The following is a 16,202-nucleotide window of genomic DNA, read 5'->3' on the forward strand; positions in this document are numbered from 1 at the left end:
GTCCATTTCCCAGCACCCACATGGCAGTTCTCAACTGCCTTTAACTCCTGTCCCAGGGGATCTGACACTTTCACATATACATAGTCAAATTACCAATGTTCATGAAGTAAAAATAAATTGTTTTTAAAAAAAGAAATCACAGAAAAAAAATGAGAGAGAGCGAGAGCGTATTGCACACAAATCCACAGATTCTTGTGTTTTACGTTTTGGAATATTTGCTTTTGTGTGTCACCTGAGATTCTTGTTGAAGTCAGGATTTTCTACACTCGACATTGAGCTAGAAAGGGCACTGCCGTATCATCTGGCATAGTTCTGGATCCATACAGACCAGGAGCCACCAAGTGGCATCCACTGATGCTTGATCTGGGCATGGTTCTATTCCTGCACAAACACCATGATCAAGAAGCAGGTTGGGGAGGAAAGGGTTTATTGGGCTCACACTTCCACATTGCTGTTCAGCACCAAAGGAAGTCAGGACTGGAACTCAAGCAGGTCAGGAAGCAGGAGCTGATGCAGAAGCCATGGAGGGATGTTCCTTACTGGCTTGCTTCCCCTGACTTGCTCAGCTTGCTTTCTTATAGAATCCAAGACTACCAGCCCAGGGATGGCACCACCCACAGTGGGCCCTCTCATTCTTGATCAATAATTGAGAAAAATGCCTTACAGCTGGATCTCATGAAGGCATTTCCTCAAGGGAGTCTCTTTTCTCTGTGATAACTCCAGCTGTGTCAAGTTGACACACAAAACCAGCCAGTACAATTGACCTCTTGTCAACTTGACACACAAACACATCACTACTAAGCCTCAACCCTTACTTTTTTTGAGGCTTATATATCAGAGCTGTTCTAATTGTTGCAGACAAGATGTGTGAACCATGCAACAACTCCATTAGTGTCATTTTTAATTGTAGAAAAACACACACTTTTCATATTACTACTAAACTTCCTTTTTATCTCAGTTACTGAAAGTGATGTACATTAGTGGATGTCGCTGCGCTTGTCCCTTGAAATGTCACACATAGTGTGTGAAAAGTATCGCTGTGTGTCTAAACTTGCTCGTTTTTTATAGTGGTTCCTCCATGTGTTCACGAGATAATGTATATTTTTATTTAAAGCATTTCAAATGAAGTCTGTCTTTAAAGCATTCGGTGTTTATGCTGTGTACAGCAGAATACGGTTAAACAAGGTGCGGTCTGATCCAGTTCATCTGAGACTCCTTAGGCTCATGAAGTTACTAGGCAGAATTCTGCCAAGTCTGGTTGGTTTGTTGTTGTTGTTGTTTGTTTGTTTTGGGGGGTTTTGGTTGTTTTGGAGGCTTTTGTTTTTGTTTTTTGTTTGTTTTTTGTTTTTGTTTGTTTGTTTGTTTGTTTTTGACAAGGTCTCTCAGTGTAGCTGCTGCTATCCTGAAGTTATGTAGACCAGGCTTCTCTCAAACCCACAGAGATCCACCTGCCTCCATCTCCCAGATGATAGGATTAAAGGTGTATGTGCTACGCCAAGACTGTTTTTGAAGCACTTTTCCTAGTTACAGTGTTTGCCAGTGCTAGTGTGACTGTCCCACCAGCCTTACTGCAGGAGCAGTCCATCACTGCCTGGGCTGCAAGCTGTGGTATTTACCTCTGGGGAACCATAGCACAGAAAAGCTCCCTGCTAGCACTGCAGGTCTCTGTACAGCTCTGGCTGTCCTGGAATCACTATGTAGACCAGGCTGACCTGGAATTTACAGGAACCCTCTTGTCTCTGCTGCACAGCTGCTGGGATTAAAAGCATAGCACTGGGTTTTTAAGGATCATATTTATACTCCGGTATTTCCTAATGCTCTCCTAAGTAGCTCTTTGTTATTCTGACTGTACTGTGAACAGGCCAAGTGTACAAGCTTTGGTTTGGTTATAGACTGAGGGTCACCAGAGCAGACTTGAGAGTCCATTGATTTAAACTGAGCAAATGCTGCAGATAGGTGCATGTGGCACCTAGGTTATTTCGCTGTATTTGTAATGGGCACAAAGAGAGTTTAGCAGTAGGCATAGCCAACATTGCCAGGAGGACATGCTCATTAGCTCCAGCATGCTCACCATGAAGGAAGCACGTGGGTGTCAGCACTTACACACACACACACACACACACACACACACATACACACCGTGTGTAAGACTGTTAGTGTTCCCGTGTGTGTAGTGTATATAACACCGAGTAGGGGACACCAGTGTCTTTTTCTCCACATTGTATTTGTTTATTATTGGGTAATAAACACTGAGTAGAAAGGGACTGAGTGCTGTGGGAAGCGTGCTTCTGTCCCCTCCCACCTTGGCAGTTTCCTGGGCACCACTGGTACCTGCTTCTTAGGGTTCTCCAAGATGGTCCGTGCTTATGAATGTTGGTGTGTATGTATTTAAAGCCTTTAAAATTTTTTATAAAAGGAAATATCTGGGGAAAAAAGGAGAAAAGAGTTGTTTAGCACCAAAAATAAATAAGGCAAACTCATTTGAGACTGGAGAGAAGCCATCTTGTGAAAAAGGGATGAGGAGGAGAACGGGAATAGGGTTCCTGAGACGCAGTGCTCTGCCCTCCCTTCTGAAAACAGCCTGGGCCAGATCCCTGGAGGGCACAGCCCTGTGGTGCATCTCGGCACTTCTGTCTCCCGCTGATCTTTCTGAGAAGTCCTTCATCCTTAGTTGGACATAGAAGTGGCAGTTAAAGTAGCCTCACGGGGAGATACGATGTGCTCAGGCCAGTGGTCCTCTGCATTCACCCAAACTCAGCACTATGAGATTCTACGACAGAGGTACAAATCTATGTGGGGAGAGCAGGCTGAAGGAACTCCAGGAAGGACTAGGGTTTGTTTCCCCCTAGTTCAGCAGAGTGCCTAGGTGAAACCGGAACTGATTGGAACATAAGTGATATTTCTTGAACATCTGAATTCATTCCCATGTTTATACTAAAACTTTCTTTGCCCCTGGCAGCCAGTTTTGTTTGTTGTTTGGTTTTCGATGACAGGGCGTCTCTGTAGGCTTAGATTTTTCAAAACCTTCTTTAATTATGGTTCTTTGACACTTCAACATCCCTTCTAGCCCACCACCCTGCAGAGGTAGAGAAAAGAAAGGTTAATAGGAAAAGGCGATTGTGGACCTGTTTACAAATAGTTCTGTGAGGGCGATTCCAATCATCACTGTCAGCAGTCCAGTCCACCCGCAAACACCAAACACGAATCAGCAGCTGTGTGATCCAGAAGTAACCTCAAGGCTCCACCCATTGGCTCGAGTCTGAGGATTATTCACTATCTGTTGGGTTATACTTATACTCTTTCCAAACATCACATGTCCTCTCAAGCATTCACTCCAGTTAAACATCACATGACCTTTCCCCAGGCAGCTTCCAGAAAAACGCCACGTGTCTGCTCTCAGCAAAACATCCTCTCATAAGACAGTTTCCAGAAAAACATCACAGGACACAACTGAGTCTCCAATGAAACCAGAAATTCCCACTTCAGTACCCCTGCTGCTCAGGGGAGGTGTATACTGAAAAGGGGGTGTGGGCTGGAGAGTTGGTCCAGCAATGAAGAGGACCGGCTGCTCTTCCAGAAGGTCAAGGTTTGATTGCCAGCACTGAATGGTTCTGTGATTACACTGCACCTCAAACAGTGTGTAATTACAGTGTCAGAGGGTCTGACATCCTCTCCTGGCCACGATGAGCTCTGAACTTATGTACTGCACTTAAATACATGCAGGTAAAATACTAATATTCATAAAATAAATAAAAATCGTTTTAGCCAGGATATCGTTGTGCATGCCTTTATGCCCAGCACTGTAAAGGCAGAGGCAGATAGATTTCTGTGAGTTTGCGGCTGGCCTGGTCCATAGAGTGAGTTCCAGAACAGCCAGGCCTACACAAAGAAAAGAAGAAAAAGGAGGAGGAGGAGGAGGAGGAGGGAGAGGGAAAGGAGAACGAGGATGTGTTTGTGTGGGGGGGGGGGGAGCAACTGCACACAAATGTGCACAGAGATGTATGTGGTTGTATATCCCAGCCCACTTACGGAGTTCCAAGGACAACTTGTGGGAGTCAGTTCTCTGCTTCTATAACGTGGGTCCTTGGGATTGAACTCAGGCTATCAGGCTTGGCAGCAGGAGCTTTTCAGGCTGAACCATCTCACAGCCTTTTTCTGGATTTTATTGGCACACACACACACAGTTATTCCTAAATAACACATATATCTGCCTCTGCCTCCCAAGTACTGGACTTAAAAGTATATACCACCACCACCTGACATATTTAAATATTCTTAATAACTATCTTAAATTGGAGATAGATTAGAGTATAGGCCAGATCTGGGGATGTAGCTCTGTTGGTAGAGTGCTTACCCATCATGAATTTAACCCTGTGTTTAGTCCCTGGCTTATGCATGGTCCCTCAGTCTACACCTGTACCCCCATCACTGGATCAGAACTTCAAAGGCATCCTTGGCTACTCAACCAGTTCAAAGGCAGCCTGGGATACATGAGACCCTGCCTCAAAATCAAGTAAAGAAAATTAACAACAATAGAGAAAAAGACACATTTCAGGACCTGGTTGTACTAAGCATCCAAATGGAGCCATTAAAGATAGTACAGGGCACATGTTTAACATTCCTTCCTAGCCACCTCCAGCACCCATACCTTTCTCCTTTCCTCTGTCACCTGTGAGGCCGGTCAAGCAATACTCAGAATCTAGATTGCTTCATTACAAACTTGGAAGAGTGACAGGACAACCCTTCTTCTGCCTCCAGTGGGAGGGGCTTGAAACACTTTTCCAATTGGTGTCTTTACAAGGTTCAGAGTACAAGCAGAGTACACTCTTTGCTTAGGCCGTTGTGCTGGTTCGCTTTTCATTTGGTTTGGTTTTTCGAGACAATGTTTCTTTGTGCAGCTCAGCCTGTCCTGGCACTAGCTCTGTGGTCCAAGCTGGTCTCCTATTAACAGAAATCTGCCTGCCTCCCATGATTAAGGCACATGCCAGCAGTGCCAGGCTTGTTTTTGTTTGTGTTTTTCCTTTCAAATCAAGTAGGAGCACCTGGGAAGAGGGAACCTTGAGAAAAGGCTCCATCACATTGGCCTGTAGTCAAATCTTTGGGAGCACTTTCTTGAATAATAATTGGTGTGGGAGTGCCTAGTGGGAACCTCCTCCCCCCCCCCCCCCCCCCGGCAGATGGTCCTAGGTCTTATGAGAAATCAGACTGAGCAAACCATGAGGAGCAAGCTAGTTAGCAGCACCCCTCTTTGGCCTCTGCTTGATTCCTGACTCCTGGTTCCTGCCTTGAGTTCCTGCCCTAACTTCCCTCAGTGATGACCTAAGAGCTGTAAACTGAAATAAACTTTTTTCCTAAGTTACTTTTGGTCCATGTTTTATGTAAGCCAGTGGTTCTCACCCTTCCAAATGCTGCAAACCTTTGATACCGTTTCTTAAGTTGTAGTGATCTGTTGGGCATTGGGCTATACACAGACAGGCTGGTCTCCCCTTGAGCTGAGGTGGAACCCTGGAATGGTGATAATCCATGTACAAAGCAAGGTAGGTGTTCCTTCATGCTCCTGGAACTCTGGCTCCTGTAGAAGTTACCGCCCCCTCAGCCCCCCACAAGAGAAGCATGGTTAGTAGTCACATAGGCAATGTCCCAAGCTTCTGACCCTCAGGCTAAATACCTCCCCAGTTACCTAGCAACAGTAAAGATAGCAGCACACAATAAGAGGGACTGCTTGGCCCCACCCCACTCTCTTATGCTCTTGCTCTTACTCCCCTTACTCTCCTCTCTCCTCTCTCTTCCTCTCTAGTTCTCTCTCTCTCTCTTTCTCTCTCTCTCTCTCTCCCTCTCTTTCCCCTTTCTCTTCTCTTGGCCATGGCCAGTCTCTCTCTCTCTCTCCCTTTTCTCTTTCCCCCTGCCTTTCTACAATAAAGTTCTAAAACCATAGACTATCTCCTGGACTCAAGGCCCACTGTGCAGACTCTCACCTGCGTGGGACCCTCTCTCCCTAAGCCCTCTCTCCCATAACCCTGGGGCTACAGGGTGTCACCCCGGAGCCCCCCAGTTTTGGGGGCTGTCCTTGTCCACCCCATCGAGTGGGGGCAGTGGCTTAGATGCCCACCCGGGGCCAAGTGGAAAGCGTCTGGCAGCCCTCCCACGTCTGCCTGCCCAGAGCATAGGAGGAACTCTGGCCAGATGTGGGCTATCCTCCCTCCCCTTCCCCCCATCCCACCCCTTTTTAGTTCCCACAGTGACCCTGAAGAGACACGAGGTATTAGACCCTATCTCTGCATTAATCCTCAGTCCACACTTCCTTGTCTCTGTGCAAAGCTGAAGCGACCATTGTGCCCTTCCTGCCCCCAACCCCACCCCTCACCCAGGCAGATGCCAGCCTTGGGAGCAGACAAAGACAGGCAACCCTAGCCTCAGAGTCGCCAAAACTTGCCCTTCCTCCCCTGATTAACAACCAGCATATCTCCGGTCCAGATGGCCCCTGCCCTTGAAGGAAGCAGGAGCCAATATCCTTGAAGTGATAAAAGGCCACTCTTGGACTATGAGAGAGAGACAATTAAGTGTTCCCAGACAGCTGTGACCAGTTTGTAAAGTACACTAGTTTCTGATAACATAATGAGTTACTTCTTCCCAGGTCAGGAAGGTCCCTCTCCAGCTGCACAGTTCTGCCCCACTGTCTGAACAAACAGGTTACCAGGTGTGAAGGACAGCAGTCCTTTAACCCCTCCCCAGTCATGCAAGCCAACACTTAAGAGTCCCAGCTTATGCATACTCCTAGATATATCTCAAGCCCCTGGACGAGAGCATTGCATTCCTAACCTGCAGAACAGGAAAGGCTTGCGATCCGGGTCAGACTCCTATAATAAAGACTGTCTTTGTTCTTTGCATCACAATTCCTGGTGGTCTCCTAGGGTCCCCGAGAACTGGGCATAACAACTCCCCAACTGCAATACTATTTTTGTTATTAATTCATAGCTGAACTTTTGCCACTGTTACGAATCCTAATGTAAAAATGTCTGTGCTTTAGAAGTGGATGCTCACAGTCAGCTAATGGATGGATCACAGGGCTCCCAATGGAGGAGCTAGAGAAAGAACCCAAGGAGCTAAAGGGATATGCAATCCTATAGGTGGAACAACATTATGAACTAACCAGTACCCCTGAGCTCTTGACTCTAGCTGCATATGTATCAAAAGATGGCCTAGTCGGCCATCACTGGAAAGAGGCCCATTGGACTTGCAAACTTTATATGCCCCAGTACAGGGGAACGCCAGGGCCAAAAAGTGGGAGTGGGTGGGTAGGGGAGTGGGTGGGAGGGTATGGGGGACTTTTGGGATAGCATTGGAAATATAAATGAGGAAAATACCTAATTAAAAATATTTTTTAAAAATGTCTGTGCTTTTTAATGGTCTTAGGTGACCCCTGTGCAAGGGTCATTCAACCCCCCCCCAAAGGTGTGGCAGCCCTCACACTGGTGGAGAACAGCAGAAAGCAAATTAGGGTGGCTATGTAGCACTGGCACGAGGCAGCTCAGAGCATGCGCTCTGCTCCTAGTTGTGCAGGCTCCAACTCGCTCCTCGTATCAATGGTACTCATTTAAATGAGTTTCCTCATTGAAAACAGCGTAAACATTCCTCTGTCGTTGCAGTGGCCTCCTATGCATAGCAAGAGTACTATCACTTTGTTTTCAGACTCCACTTAGTCATAGGGAGAAACTAAATTCATGGTCCCAGGCCCTAGGGAGCTGGAGACTTCCCAATAGCTTAGCAGCTTCCGTAATAAGGAATCAGTTGTCTGAGTTTGGACGTCCCAAGGACAACTTGTAAGGGGATAGTTGTCTGAGTCCGGACATCTCAAGAACGACTTCTCCGTCTTGCTGGCAGGATCAAACTAAGTACATATTACCAGGCCCAGGAACCTACTTCCAACCTGACTGGTGAAAACTCCCTCTCAACCCCTATGTCAAAGTAAGATTGGGCAATGTTACAGTCCACCCAGCTCTCCCTAGCTTTGTGTTCTCATCCTTTAAAGAGGCTGTACAATGTCCCTCCAAGGTTGTAGTTCAGCTTAGTATTCTATAATATTCTGGCTCATTGTTGAAGTTCAGCTCCCGAGTCTGTTATGCTGCCCTGATGGATCGATAGCAGCTTGATTACAACACATTTTTGTCATCTGCATTGACGTGATGTGTGACTTATGTTGGATTTATTTTCAATTTAAGTAGACCTCACAACAGAGCTGTCCCTGCTCCCAGAACAGAAAGAGAAGAAGAAAAAAAAAAGTATAGGATGGGAGAAAACTGTATGCTTGCTGGGCAGTAGCAAACAGACTTAGGAGATCTAACAAAGGCCCCATTATAGAAGTACAAGACATTCTGTCAATGAATAAAGTGAGAGCCTGTGTCAGCCCTGAGGTGTCATCCTTTTAAAACTCGACAGTTTTTTTTTTTTCCATTTTTTATTAGGTATTTAGCTCATTTACATTTCCAATGCTATACCAAAAGTCCCCCTTACCCACCCACCCCCACTCCCCTACCCACCCACTCCCCCCCTTTGGCCCTGGCGTTCCCCTGTACCGGGGCACACAAAGTCTGCGTGTCCAATGGGCCTCTCTTTCCAGTGATGGCCGACTAGGCCATCTTTTGATACATATGCAGCTAGAGTCAAGAGCTCAGGGGTACTGGTTAGTTCATAATGTTGTTCCACCTATAGGGTTGAAGATCCCTTTAGCTCCTTGGGTACTTTCTCTAGCTCCTCCATTGGGAGCCCTGTGATCCATCCATTAGCTGACTGTGAGCATCCACTTCTGTGTTTGCTAGGTCCCGGCATAGTCTCACAAGAGACAGCTACATCTGGGTCCTTTCAGTAAAATCTTGCTAGTGTATGCAATGGTGTCAGCATTTGGAAGCTGATTATGGGGTGGATCCCTGGATATGGCAGTCTCTACATGGTCCATCCTTTCATCTCAGCTCCATACTTTGTTTCTGTAACTCCTTCCATGGGTGTTTTGTTCCCACTTCTAAGGAGGGGCATAGTGTCCACACTTCAGTCTTCATTTTTCTTGAAAAACTCGACAGTTTTAAAACACACAGAACAGTGCCTGTCTCCAGGCTTTGGTCATTCAGCCTACTGCCTCCCGAAACCTTCACAGCCATCTGACTTAAGCATTGGAGCATGTCAAGAGCTGTATCAGGGACTCCAAGACTTACTTACTCCAACTCCCAACCTGGCTTTGTTCCACCATCCTCCTGGTTCCTCTGCCTCTTCAGCATCCTCTTACTTCATTGATCGAGTCTGATTATTGATCTGCAGATAGATGACCATGGTTTTAAGACTCTGTTACATTTGCTTTAAAGCACATATGTCTTAGATTTATTTGTTTGTTTTACGTAGATGTGTGCTCATCTCAGAATTCACGTGTGGAGGTCAGAGGATGACATGTGTGAGTGTGGAGACAGGATAACTCCATCCTCCATAAAATTTCTAGGGCTTGAGTTCAGACGGTGTGTTTGACTCAGGTGCCTTTACACAGAGAGCTATCTTGCTAGCCAGCCACATGCTCTGGTTTGACATCGTAGTAATATTGTGATCCCTTTATAGCTTCTAAAACCTTATTTCTTCTTCTCCCTTCTCGGCTCCTCCTCCTCCTCTTTTATTTTTGTCTTTTTTAAGACAGGGTTTCTCTGTGTAGCCCTGGCTGTCCTGAAACTCTGTAGACCAGGCTGGCCTCAAACTCAAAGATCTGTCTGCCTCTGTCTCCCAAGTGCCGGGGTCAAAGGATTCTGCTGCCACCACCCAACTAAGCTTTATATCTTCTAAACTTCATTTTCAGGACCTGGCCTGCTCAATTACAGTTTACCTTAATACTGAAAATAGAGTCAGCCATAGATATTTTAAGTTTTTGGTTGAAACTGTAATGATGGCTGTGGTGGTGGGTGCCTTGAATCCCAGTACTGGGGAGGCAGAGGCAGGCAGATACATGTAAGTTCAAAACAAAGACAAACAAACAAAAATATGTTTATGGCTTTTTAAAGTAATTTTTATATGTGTGTTGGTGTTTGGCCTGCGTGTGTTTGTGTGAGAGTGTTGGATCCACAGGGACTTGAGTTACAGACTGTTGTGAGCTGCCATGTGGGTGCTGGGAACAGAACTCTTCTCTTGTGGAAGAGCAGCCAATGACTTAACCTCTGAGATATTTCTCCAGCCCGGTTTATTAACTTTTTAAAAAGCCAGGAATGTATAGTACTAAAAAGCTCCCTTCTTTGGCGCCTTGACCACTCCTGGGAATTCTTTCTCACTTATCCTTAATAAACCTACATTTGCTCTGCAAGAAAGAAAAAAGAAGGAAGGGAGATAAAGAAGAAAGGAAGGGAGATACAGCACTGAGACACTTTGCATTTATATATTTACTTAAATGCTCATGACCATTTTTCTGATTTCTAATATGAGCATTTTATTTACTATTTCATGGTTTCTATCTTTATGTGTAATGTGGAAAATGCAGAGAACTGCAAAAAGAAAAAAAAAAATAGAAATGAAAGAGCATACCTGCAATTCCAGGACTTGGGAGGCAGAGGCAGGAAGTTTGAAAGTTCAAGACCTGCCCGGGCTATGTAAAGAAAACCTGTCTCTGAAAGAAAGAAAAGGGGTAGTGGGCAGGGTGCAGATCTATCTTCATCTTAGAAACAAAGGAAATGGCTAGATAGATGTCTTGGTGATAGTTTTTTAAATTATTTTTAATATTTATTTATTTGTTTATTTATTTATTTATTTATTTATTTGCTCATTCAAAACAGGATATCTCTGTGTGTCCCTGACTGTCCTAGAACTCTTTCTCTGTAGACCATGCTGGCCTTGAAGCTTAGAGATCTGCCTGCTGGGGTTAAAGGTATGTGCCACCACAGCAGGCTGGTTATAGCTTTTAAGAAATATCATTTCCAATGGTGTGTGTTTCCCCCAGTGGAACCATGCTGTAAGAGCAGTGTGCAAGCTCCATTGTTACTAGATACAAACATAACGAGGTCCAGGCCTGGTGGTACACGTCTTCAATCCAGGCACCCGGGTGGAGGTGGGTCTCTTAGAGTTCAAGACCACGCTGGTCTATACATCGAGTTCCAGGCTAGCTAGAGCCACTGAGTGAGAGAATGATAATTTTTTTAGGTGCATCTTTAGATTTGGATCCTATAAACTCATTTTACACATCCATAAACTATTTCATCATATAATAACTGTGTAACCTTCACCCAATAAGAACAACACACTGCTGAACACTTCAGTAAGTAACTGTGGGAGCACAGCGTTGTTTTGCTGATGTCACGGCCTGTGACTGCCTTCACCAGTGCAGCTCCGAGGAACAGCAGAGACACAGCCATCAGCCTTTGGAATTTGACTTCCAAGGGAAACCAAGGGTCCTTCACCAACAGGTATTCCCACAGTTTCAAAAGTGATTTCACTTTTTCGTTTCATTCAGATGCACATGGGGAGCCTTTGAGCCTGAGGCCCTAGCAGAGAGTAACGTTAGAGTGAGGTGAGTTTCCAGGAGGCGGAGGCTGCCCTTCATCCTTTGCAGGGAACTGCAGCCCGATCCTACTCCACGCTATCCATGCCCAGAGTCACCAGTGGCTTTTTTGTGTTCTCGTGGCTACTCTGAGAATCTGCTCTCTCCTCTTAGTGAACGCATTGCATGCTGTGCTCACTAGCTTTCTGTCCACGTGACACAAGCTATGAAATAGGAAAGCCTCAACTGAGGAAATGCCCCTCACAAGATCTGGCTGTAGAGCATTTTATTAAGTAGCTTAAAATGATTAAACTCTGCTGGGCATAGTGACACAAACTCTGTAGACACGGTCTTAAAGATTATCAGAAGAAATTATCTGCCACCTGGTGCCCAGCTGTGAAGTTGCACCCTGAGATCCAAAATCCACCAGGAAATGTAGTCTACACATCTACAAAGACTGAATCCTTAAATGTCTTCTTGACCAGAAGCAAACCGATGGTGACTTTGTTTCTAGGTGAAGAATCTCAGTCTAGACAGCAGTTAAAACGGTAACAACCAAAACAAAATTTAAGAATATGAATTACATTTTGAAGAGAAGTTACCAGGCAGAAGAGTTGCAAGCCTTTAAATCCCAGCATGTGGGAGGCAGAGGCAGGAGGATATCTGAGTTCTAGCCAGCCTGGTCTATAGGATGAGTTCTAGGACAGCCAGGGCTATACAGAGAAACCCTGTCTCAGATGGGGACAGAGAGAAATGATTAATAATATGTATTCAAAGTATTCATTAGATGGAGAAAAACAAAATTTCTACTTTCTGTGCCCGCTTCACAGCACATATAGTAAAACTGAACCAATATAAAGAGGATCAGAACATTGTCTGCCAGAGGGTAACATGGAAATTCTCAAAGTGCTCCAGATTTATATATTGTGTTTTGTTTTGTTTTGTTTTGTTTTGTTTTGTTTTGTTTTGTTTTGTTTTGTTTTTTAATCTATTCAAGGGCTGGAGAGATGGCTCAGAGGTTGAGTACTGACTGCTCTTCCAGAGGTCCTGAGTTCAATTCCCAGCAACCACATGGTGGCTCACAATCATCTGTAATGAGATCTGATGCCCTCTTCTGGTGTGTCAGAAGACAGCTACAGTGTAGTTACATATAATAAACAAATAAATCTTAAAAAAAAAATCTATTCAACAACAACAACAAAAAATGTTCTTTTATTGAATGACCCTCTCAGTTACAAAATAAAGCCTAAGGCACAGACCTATCAGAATTACACCAGACTTCTCACCAGAGACTATGAAAGCTAGAAGATTCTGGGCAGATGTTGTACAGACCCTAAGAGAACACAAATGCCAGCCCAGGCTACTATACCCAGCAAAACTCTCAGTCACCATAAGACAAGATATTCCATGACAAAACCAAATTTACACACTATCTTTCCATAAATCCAGCCCTACAAAGGATAATAGATGGAAAACACCCACACAAGGAGTGAAACTACACCCTAAAAGAAGCAAGAAAGTAATCTTTCAACAAACCCACACAAACATAATTCCACCTCTAACAAGAAAATTAACAGGAGGTAACAATAACTTTTCCTTAATATCTCTTAATATGAAAATTAATATTAACAACATATCCTAATCTATTGAAATTCAAAAATATGAGGAATTAGAAATTTGTCAGCTGTCATCCAGTGGTCTCTAATTTGGTAATGGGAGAAATAGGTCCAATATTGTACAATCCATATATACTTTCTGCTTGTTTGTACATGACAGGGTCTTGCTGTGTGCCACATAATGGTCTTGAAATCATGCTTCTCCTATCTCAGCCTCTCTATCAGTAGGATTGTTTATTTGATGTTTTTACACTATACTATGGTTTTCAGAACAGCTTACATATCTCAAAATTATTTATACAGCCAAAAGAAATATAAACAATTAATTTGAGAGGTGGCTTGTAAGAGAACAGCAAAGAGTGAGACTGAAGGCTTTGCTTGATATTTATAATTATTGTATCAATTTTGAAGAGGAGGACTTTATAAGTTACTCTTTTTCTGAGATGAATGCTTTTCAAAATCCTCACGGCCAATGCACCAGAATCCTCCCCTCACCTAACGTCTGCGCCACCCTCCACGCAGAGCCATTGTTCAGTGAAACAGTTGATGAATGGCTTCATGCATAGACCATCTTAATACACACACCATCTCTTAAATGAATGTAACCTGTTCCCTGCAGGCTGAGAATGACGGCAATCACTCAAGTCAAATAGCTTTGACTGTAGCAGGAAAATCATGCCTACAATTCATTCCTTGGCACAGCATAACTGTCAACTCTTAGCTTATCTACTGTGGAGATAAAATCCTTTGGTGATGTGAGGGACATTGAAGTACAGCCTTATTACAATGAACTCCAATGTTCAAAAATTGTGCTTATTTTGTGTTTGTACCACTGTAAAAGCCAAGATTTTAAGCTCTACTAAAAACAAAACAAAACAAAACAAACAAACAAAAAGACTTTATCTATTTATGTTCATTAAAAAAACTAATATTGATATATTATTTTAAAATATCATACAGTTAATATATTTGGAGTTATTTAAAATTTATATTGAGAAAAGCATATGTATTTTCAGTATTGCTGTAGACAAGCATCTACATAAGACTGTTCAATTGAGTGTTGTTTTATATCAAACAACTTTTATAATACTCATTTTTATTTTTACAATATTTTATAAATTTTAAAGAATATGATAAAAAAACAAAAGGTATTACAGGTTTTGAAGGGAGGGTCTCCAGGGGGAGTTGGGGTAAAAAAAGGAAAGAAGAATGTGATGTAAGCCTATAAGTCTATTTACTCAAAATATGCTTTTAAATGTTAACAAATTCAGATAAATTGAAATTATGTATCTTGTCTCATCATAATGCAATAAAGCTTAAATTAAAAAAAAAAAAAAGACTAAGACAGACAGCCACTTGTGTCTATCAAGACAACAACTGGTAAACTATGAAAAGAGGGTGGGGAGAGAGGCGAATGAAGGACACCCTCTATCCAGGATCTGAGAGGGAGGCTGTGGAGGAGGAAAAGGAGCAAACGAATTTAAATGGGAACTCTGCTTAGCCTTTGTCCTTCTGAACTAAGGATGTTTGTTTGTTTGTTTGTTTGTTTGCATACTCACAGAGGGAATAAAATAATTCCTTCCAAAAAGTACCACATACATGACCTATGACCCTTTCAGTCATATCTGTATATGTGTAAATGATGATGATATCAACTTGTTTATGGTTGTCATTATTAGCATTTCTTCTAGGCTCTGCCCAACAGTTACCTAACAACAGCCAGGCTTGTTATACAAGAACTGTTTCTCTCTCTCTCTCTTTCTCTCTTTCTCTCTTTCTCTCTCTCTCTCCCTCTCTCCCTCTCTCCCTCTCCTTCTCCCTCTCCCTCTCCCTCCCTCTCTCTCTCTCTCCCTCTCTCTCTCTCTCTCTCCCTCTCCCTCTCTCTCTCTCTCTCTCTCTCAATCTGTCTCTCTTTCCCCCACATGTTCCATTCTTTCTCTCTCCTCTCTCTGTCCCCTTTCTTTCTCTGCCTCTACTCTCTTCCCTACACCCCCTTCACATGTCCCAAATAAACTTCATTTTATACAAGACCAGTTGTATAGCTGACACGAGGGAGCGGGGGCTCAGTGTGGACCCACTGTGGCACCCCCTCCTGCCACATCATGCTGCTGCATTCCAAAATATATCAGTTATAACCCCAGATGGCCATGCATGAATGTCCATGGTCAAACTCCATGTATTCCTGCTGCAATGGAATGCAATGCAGACCCAAGAAAGGCTCGAGGAGTCTCTTATGCCATGATGTGGAACTGATGTCCCAGATACGTTGGCTCAGTGGTTAAGAGCGTTGGTTTATCTAGCAAAGGACCCAGGTTTATTTCCCAGCAACCACATAGCAGCCCACAGCTGTCTATCACTCCACTCTCAGTCTCAGGAAATCTGAGTCCCTCTTCCTGACCTCAGCAAGCACCAGGATCACATGTAATGCACGTACATACCTATGTGCAGGCAAAACATCATACGACCCCTTTCCTTTCAGCGGTGCAGCTGCAAGATGGCAGTGTAGATTTCCAAGAAGAGGAAGGACACAGAATGTTCTTGGGGAGAAGGGTCGTTGGATCAGAGAGTTGACCACAGTTGGCCAGAAGCTCTTTGGCTTCCCTGAAGGCAGTGTAGAGCTTTATACAGAGAAAGTGGCCACAAGAGGTCTGTGTGCCATTGCCCAGGCAGAGTCTCTACGCTACAAACTCCTAGGGGGGCTTGGGGTTCGAAGGGCCTGCTATGGTGTGCTTCGGTTCACTATGGAGAGTGGGGCCAAGGACTGAGAGGTTGTGGTGTCTGGGAAGCTCCAAGGACAGAGGGCCAAGTCCATGAAGTTTGTGGATGGTCTGATGATTCACAGTGGAGACCCTGTTAACTACTAGGTCGGCACAGCCGTGCGCCATGTGCTCCTCAGACAGGGTGTGCTAGGCATCAAAGTGAAGATCATGCTGCCCTGGGACCCAAGTGGTAAGATTGGTCCCAAGAAGCCTTTGCCTGATCATGTGAGCATCGCAGAACCTAAAGATGAAATCCTGCCCACAACCCCCATCTCCGAACAGAAGGATGGGAAGCCAGAGCCACCGGCCATGCCCCAGCCAGTGCCAACAGCA

General features: G+C 44.2%; 1 pseudogene; it reads left to right on the top strand.

Annotated features, from left to right (window-relative positions):
- Gm8130 (predicted gene 8130) lies at positions 15,633 to 16,202 on the top strand (annotated as a pseudogene).

The sequence above is a fragment of the Mus musculus genome, chromosome 16 (genome assembly GCF_000001635.26).
Source record: "Mus musculus strain C57BL/6J chromosome 16, GRCm38.p6 C57BL/6J".
Lineage (NCBI taxonomy): Eukaryota > Metazoa > Chordata > Mammalia > Rodentia > Muridae > Mus > Mus musculus.